Source organism: Eurosta solidaginis, chromosome 3 (genome assembly GCF_040869045.1).
Source record: "Eurosta solidaginis isolate ZX-2024a chromosome 3, ASM4086904v1, whole genome shotgun sequence".
In the NCBI taxonomy this organism is placed as follows: Eukaryota; Metazoa; Arthropoda; class Insecta; order Diptera; family Tephritidae; genus Eurosta; species Eurosta solidaginis.
The window spans coordinates 40,594,070-40,602,342 of NC_090321.1; the positions used below are offsets into that span (position 1 = coordinate 40,594,070).

General features: G+C 36.3%; 1 protein-coding gene across 1 annotated transcript in view; it reads right to left on the reverse strand.

The window, feature by feature from the left end:
- CtsL2 (Cathepsin L2) overlaps positions 1-7,526 on the reverse strand; it is a 30,647-nt gene extending 23,121 nt beyond the window's left edge. Inside the window, exon 1 of the mRNA XM_067777444.1 lies at positions 7,313-7,526. The gene's annotated coding sequence lies outside the window, so the exon portion shown is untranslated. The remainder of the gene's footprint in view (positions 1-7,312) is intronic.
- Between the last annotated feature and the right edge of the window lie 747 nt (positions 7,527-8,273).

Genomic DNA, 8,273 nt, shown 5'->3' on the forward strand with positions numbered 1-8,273 from the left:
CCATTACCTCCTAGTGGTCTCAATGAACCACTTGCTTTCCCTGATGAACACAAGTACTCGTAGAAGGGAGACGTCCACTTTCCAGAAATCACAGCCTTCTTCTTTGAAGCCCCGGATATCGGCAGAGAAAGTGGTAGATCGATTACTCTTCCTCCTCATCTTGACAGCTTCTGCAGAGGGAGCCTGTTGGTATTTGGGCGGAGCTGTCCACCTCGCTTTTGTGTAAATCGGAACCTTTTGTAGCCATGTCATCTGCGAGGTCATTCACTTCAATGCGGCTGTGCCCAGGAACCCTGCAAAGGGGACATATTGAGATGCCTTATAGAAGTCAGCGAGGTTCGACACCTCCGCACGAAATTTGATTTTATCATGTTGGACTTTAATGCCCTTAAGGCGGATTGGCTTTCAACAAAGATCGTTATGTCGGTGTCCAAGCCGATACTATCTTGAATCAGCATTGCTGCTCTGACTATGGCATAGACCTCGGCATGGAATACACTGCATGCGTCAGGAAGTCCGAATAATTGACTTAACTGTAGATGTGTTGAGTACATCCCAGCTCCAGTTCCCTTTTCCATTTTTCGAGCCGCCGGTATGTTCTGAACCTGAAAGTCCAAAACCGCCGTGATGTCATGTCGTCGCGTGTCCGTGCTTTAGCTGATATCCACATGTTGGACTCTCTTAGTCGTAGAGCTCTTTTGCGGCTAATCCCTGCACGAAGACTTGTAGAGGCGTCAAGTGAAACATTATATTTAGCGCTTCGTTTGTACCTTCCCGACCGTCTGTTCATTACTCTTTTTATCTAGCGCCTTCCAACAGACCAGAGCTTTATATGTTAGCAGGTCGAATGGCTGGGATGTACTTGCCATGAAATATTTGTTGTGCTAGTCCCCATTTCCGTCCAAAATGCTTCTTTAATCTCATCTCAACGTTCCTTTTCCAGCTTAGTTTGGAATCGAGTATAATGCAAAGATAATTGACATAGATATTTAGAGAAACTTACTTTCACTGATTTTCTCTTAAGACTATCGTGCCGCAGAAACCTTTGTCATATCAGCAGCCACTGTTATTCTAATGTACATAAATTAAGGGAGTTCAGGATTTTGTGCAAATGGTCTGGCATCATTGCATTGCAAACTTCCGTAGCATATACTTTACAGTACACTAACAAAATACACGGCTATATGCATTTGCTTTGTCATTGCAAAAACGCAACATCAAAACCGTAGTTTATTTTTTCAATATTGAATCATCAACTGACAAAACCAAACAAAAAGTGCAAAGAAACAATTTAAAATAACAAAAGTTGCTCACAATCGGTTGGTTATATTTGCTATAGCAACGTTTCCAAAATTCTGAACTCCCTTATTGAATTTTTTTAACAGAGTTGTGGCTTATATTTGATAAGCTCTTTTTTGTTGATTTCACAACTCAATTCAGAATCAAAAATTTGTGCAAAGTTGATTCAACAGCTAATTGTGATGGATAAAAGCTGACAGTAATATTAGTTGAATTGACCCATAACTCGGTTGAATTTACCAGCTTTTTTCTCTCAGTATAACGGCGAAGAGAGTCTTTGCAAAAATTAATTAGTATGTAGCTGTTGTCATAAGCAACGATTTGATTTAGATTTTTAGAGTTAAGTGTGACAAAAGTTGCCATATTTGTAAAAAATAAAAAACTGTGTAGAAATCGTAAGCATTTCTAAATCGCGTTTTGTGAAAAGATTATAATGCTGTAATAGAACTGCTAAAATAAAAAAAGGCTAATAATCGTAATTTACTAAGCTATTGTCCTTCTGAAGCTGCCCTCATTTGTAAACATTTAAATAATTTAAATTGAGTAGATAAAACTAAGAGTGGATATCTTGAATACCCTGAACGAGTTTTGCACACACATTTAATTATTTGTTTTAAACTATAACGGAATGGTTTGTCATATTAAAAAAAAAAAAACAACTACTTCCAAAGTAGAAACAAAGTCAACATTATAATTGAATTTTAAAAAATTGTGATAATTTTTATGAAGATTAATGGTTTGAACGATAACAAGCATTTTGGAGGAAAGGTTCAAGGGCGCATGCTTAATGAAGACATAACTTTTAGAGCCACACTAAAAAAAATGAAATATAACGCAGCGGAAGACGTGTAGGAGTTTAATATACGACAAAAAACAACAACGTCGCAAAATTTACAATACAATGAAGAAAATATATTTATAACTATTTCGCTACAGCTACGAACACAAATTAGGTTGCCGACCTGCGAATTAATGTAGATGTTCTTATAGTTTTAGCGACAAAGATATCCCCCGAAGGTTTTGGGGAGTGTTATCGATATTAATGGTCGTTTGCCGGATATAGATCCAGAACGCTCTGGGTACAAACACTATTAAGGTACAAGCTTGAACATCTTGAGAAAGATTTAATATTACCACATTGGACCCTTCTAGGCCATCCTTCCCCCTACGCCAAGTTTTTTGATCGAACTTGGAATCACCAAAGCTTCGTCCGCTAAAGAAACAGGTTTTGCCACGAGTAGGTGAGGTTGGGTTGAAGAAGCTATAAATTGCGCTGGCAATCCCGTGAAAGAGTTGCGAGTCCCTATATATTTAAGACTAAAGATCGTTTGCTCTACTGCTCACTTCAAGTGTGCGCCATAAAATACTTAAGGGCTACAGTGGTCAGAACCACACGTGGCATGCTCATCTGGTTACTACCTTAAACAAAGCAGCAACAAGAGCTTTCTTTGCCTCCACTAGACTCTGTGCCAAAACATGGGGGCTAACTTCCAAAATATTATACTGGACTTTTATTACTGTTGTGAGCCAATAGCCCCCTACGCTTCCTTAGTTTGATGGCCGAAAACCACGCAAAGAACAGTTATAAAGAATTAAGCAAACTTCATCGACTAGTTTGTATTGGCATAACGGGCGCGATGAGATCTGATACACTTAGTGCGTTAGTGGGAATACCTCCCTTCCCTCTTCTAATAAGGAAACAGGCAATACCTGCTGCACTAAAACTTCAATTTATCTCTGAGCTAAAGAGCGGAAACATGACAGGGCATACGAAATCGATAAAAAATTCCGTATTGCATCTACATGGTGCAATGGCGCCTACGCTCGGAATATCGCGGAATTTTGAGGTGTTCATTGTGAATATATATACTAAACCTGACTTAATGGTTCAGTTCATGAATGAATCGAAATTTGGTGACGGAAAAATGGAAGCTTGCACCCATGGACCGAACTTCAAGAAATCGATAATAATGGGATGCTACCCCACTATTTTTCAGGTATAGATCCATGCAATAGAAGTTTATGGTAGAGAATGTATACGAAGATGCTTATCCGGCACCTTTGTGAGCTGGAGGATGAAACGTCGGTTCACATTCCCTGCGAATGCGTCGCTCTGTCAAGGTAGAGACTTTCCCTTTTAGGTGACGTGACTGTTAATCCCTTCGTGATATGGAGTAAAAAGTGTGAAGAGTTACTTATATACATTAAAAGCCTCCACACACAATAATAGGCTGATAGGTCAATCACAACAGATATAAATAAAGGTCGCAGTGCATCGAGGCCTAATAGTAATAATAACAGTAATATATCTTGGTGATCCATAGAATGTACTGAAGATTTTTTAATTAAACTCTGTTTATGGTGATTTTCATCTATTTTAAAGAATTTGTTAAAATGGGTGAGTATAAAGATGGTTTATAATAACTTTTAGTACAAAAAAAAAGAATAGACTGATCCGTACAGCATACAAAATTATCTAGTCCAGTTTTTTATAATAATTACTTCAAACCAACGAAAAATCCTTAAATTTTACTGATATGAGAAACTAGCAGATTACTATATCTAATAACATATTTGCAAAATTAATAAAATTATTTTCAATAATTAGGTGATTAGTTAAAAGAATTATTTGTTTTATTTAACTGGTTATTCTAATTTATTTTTCTAATATTATTATATTGGTTTTTTTTTAAATATATTCATCATTAAAATGATAAAGGGAATAAAATTATAATTACATGGTGCAACAGTAGAACAAATCCCAGAGTTTTGTATTTTAGTACCTTTGTCTTGATTTTATAAAATCCCGTCGAATTATTTTTTACCGCGCTCCGAAGTTTTTCGAATAAATGTTATATGAAATTATATATAAGAAATGCTAACGAAATTTGTTTATAATCTTAGGTAGGGCTTAATGCGTATTATTTTAGCTTCTCGGGAGCTGCGTATTGAACTCCCCAACATTCATACTTCATACTGTAACGAATTTACTGCAATTCCTCTTATTTGCAACCTTCTGCTAAGTTCGAATCACTAAACTGTTGAATACATAACTCCACTCTTCAATAATGCAAAATGGCCTTTATTAAAGTACTTCGCAATAACACTTATACTTCGCTTACTGATAGCTTGCTTAACTCAAACTGATTATCGCGCCTCTACTGTTGCTGCTTTTATACTGTGCGGTTTCCTCGTTCACATATTTCTAGCCGCTTCCATTTCCAGAACTTACTAGTTAGTTATCATCTATAAATTTCTCAGCTGTAATTACAGATGCACGATTTAATAGCTTCTCTCATTGCATACTTTCGGGAGTATCTCAGATATATTCATGTGGTTGTGCGTTTCTTCTCCGCTGCGTGTACGTACATATGTGTATACATAATGATTGATTCGTTTATGTAGATACAAGTGACTGTCTGCTTTATTGTTGTTGTGACTTCATTTACTTAGCATCAGACTAGTGATGTGGGTATCACTTAGTGTTGCTAATATTTGTGACAATACTATATCTCCAACATTCATACTATACCTACTCAGCCATATGAAGGCCCCGGTGCTCGCTTTGCTATAAGTCTCTAAGAAGAAACTTTGCTTATAAAGCACTAAAAATTCAGTGTTACTAAACCCTTGAGAGCGCGCTTATATGTAAGTATTCCACACAATAAGGATTAAAAACCATATAGAATTAGTATGTACGTAGTAGATTTCGAGTTCAATACTAAGCTCCCGAGAATCTAACTGATGAATAAGTAAAATTCAGAAATATGTCCTAGTAACCATCGCCCTTTGTTAACTATATAAGTTTTCTCTAATATCAAAAACAGGATGTACTTAACAAATTTTTAACTTCTTTTAGTTGATTTGCTTTCTTATTTTCTTTCCTTTTTCAGTTTTTAAAATATTCAAAATTTTTAAGCCACTGTTTGCGGTGTATGTCTAAAGCCCGAGTTAAAGTTGACATAGCCAAAACGCTACTTATCCATATCAAATTGGCATCAGTTATTGGTGCCTTAACCTAAAAATCGTGAAAATTTCACAAAAATGAAGAAAACGCAAAAAATTACAAACATATACATACCACAAAAAATAAGCCTCTTAGACAAAACGTATCCAAAACAATAAATAAAATATACAAAAAGTTAATAAATTCTCCAATTCAAATATTTTTAGGTTATGGATATGGCGAAAAACCAAAAACCAATTGGTTGGTTATGATATGGTTATGGCTTTAGCGTTCTGGTATGGCATCATTAATCGATTACATTGATTTCCATAAGGTTGGTTCGATCAGCTATTTTATCAGGTTATGGTTAAGTCACCATTAACTGGCCCTTAACTCACGCCTGCAATATGCCTGCCAAAAAAAATCTTAGTACCGCGTTTTTGTTTGTCTTAAGCCCCTAAATAAATCTTACTATTTCCAGTTACATTTGGGCAATTCACAAGTCTCGTTTCGTTGTAAAGTCGTTTATTTTAAGTTGTTTCCATGGTTTTCAATATCCAATTTGATTAGAACATAACACATACGACGAATAGCAGAATTTATGAATCGCTAAATTGTTCGTATTACAAGTTGACATGCATACATACATTTTGCTAAGAAAATAGTTTTAATGGGACCAAAACTGGTAAAAAATGCAACAAAAATATATATATTTGTTTATTTTTTTCCGAAAAATTTATGAATGTATTTAATAATGTATTTAATATATTATATTTAATTTAAGAATGTATTTAATTTTTAGTGTTTTTAGTTGCTTAGCAATTTTTTTTAACATATTCATTTATATTTTTAGCGCATAAGTAATTATTATATTACTACGAAATATTTCTATAAACCAAGGTTAGGTTAGGTTAGGTTAGGTTGAAGTGGCTGCCTCCGCTGTCCAAGCGGAGACTCACGTAGGCCATTGTGGCCCGTTGTGCTACCACGTGGGGGCCCCTATTTCCTATTTCTCTACTTGCGAAGAAGAAAGTTTTCACTCCAGTGAGGCTAAACCAGCGCGTTTGCCTGATGAAACGCAAGATGTCGTTTGTGTTTGTAGATTCAAGCTCCGTAAGGCACCCAATGGAGTGTATGTGGAGGCATTGGTATCTGGTTTTTGACAGTGCGGGACAGTGGCACAGATAGTGATCTACGCTTTCTATCTCCTCCCCGTCCCTACAGCTGCGGCAGAAGTCATTTGTCTGTAGGCCCATATAGGCACCGTAGTGCCAACGAGACAGTGCCCTGTAAGAAGGCCCACTAGTGGGCTTATAGAGATACTGTTTAACAATATCACCGATTGCGATCTCTTTTCATCCAGCTTAGGCCAGATTTGCTTGGATATACTACATGTAGGTTCCATGGCCCATCTGGCGTTTGCTTGATCCGTGAATAGAGATCGCAGGCAGTGTTTGCAGGTGTTTAGAGGAGGGCTGTCCAACCAGCGGAGGTTATTGTTTGCAGGTTGGTGCCTTCCCTAGCTAGCTCATCCGCAGCGCAGTTTCCTGAGATGTCACAGTGGCCAGGAACCCATATTATGTTTAGGTTGCAATTATCAGCCAGTTTGTTGAAGGTTTCCCTACACTTCAGTGCCACTATTGACGAGGTGTTACTGCATTGCAGTGATTTATGGCAGTTTGGCTGTCCGAGAAAATTGAAATAGAATTGGTCACCTGCAGGTTAGCAAGATAGAGGGGTGCTTCCCAGATATCTATAAGTTCAGCCTGAAAAACACTGCAGTGGTCGGGTAAGAGTAAGCTCTCGCCAAATTTTTTATTCCTTTTATTATTTTGCTTTTCGTAACATTCGTATTTTTTTTTATTGAAATGTAAGTCAAAAAATCATGTTTGAACGAAAAGTGTTCACAATTTTACTCCACCATTGTTAAAAAAAATTGTTTTTGCACCAACTTTGTGTTTCAAAATTACTAACAACACGCATCACAACAAAATTAAATTTATGATTATTACATTATTTATCAATTTTTTGACTTTTTTATTTTTTTTTTTTTTTTTTATATCGCACCTGTAATAGTATTATAAATTTTTTTCACCGCCTCAGGCTTTATGTCACTTCCGTTACGATTACGATGTTCGTTACGAAAAAGTCCCTCAACCGCACTTATTTATTCACTTTCGTTTTTCAAACAAACCTCAACGTATTTTTTCGTTTTAAAAATGTGTCTTTTTTTATTCGCGCTGTTCAAAACCCGTGCGTTAACACCCAACGATCAAGTCGAAATAAACCGATTTGTTAGTTTAAAAATGTTTTTATAATGCCGCCAATGCTTAAATTAATCTTCAATTTGTTTAAATTCATGGATGCTTTACACGCGCTTAATATTTGTAGGAGAATTTATTTTTATAAAGGGTATTACAATGGAAAAGAAAAGTTAAATATTGTTGCTTGAGTTTCGCAGACATATAAGAAATTACAACAAATAGCACTTGAAATAGTAATTTCTTAAAAAGCGTATTATTTTTTCCATACAAAGCACATAAGCTGAACGAATTCCGCTAGATGGCGCATGTCTCATCATATTTCATCATCATTAGATACTCCTAAGAAACTAAAGTATAGGAGTTCAGAGATCCGTTACAATATGTGTATCTTGAGTAATGCATATATTAGGTAAGGTTTAGCTGGCCAGTCCTTGAAGATCTCATATAGACCGAATGAGTCCATAGTTCTCCCAGAAGTTTGGTCAACGACCAACTGAAAAACTGAATTATTTTGTTTTTAATTATTTTCCGACAGGACCCTCTGAGCAGGCACGGCGTATACAAGCTTACCTACGAATGCCAGCAAATAGGACGGGACATAAGATCGAGGTTCAGAGAACACATTAGCGATTACAGCAAAAAAAAAACACGGGGTCCAAACATTATACCAGCGTCTAACTTCGCCACACAAGTCGATCAGTAAAACCAACTTCGATTCTGAATGAACACACAGCACATACAGATAAATATACACAAGCATCAAT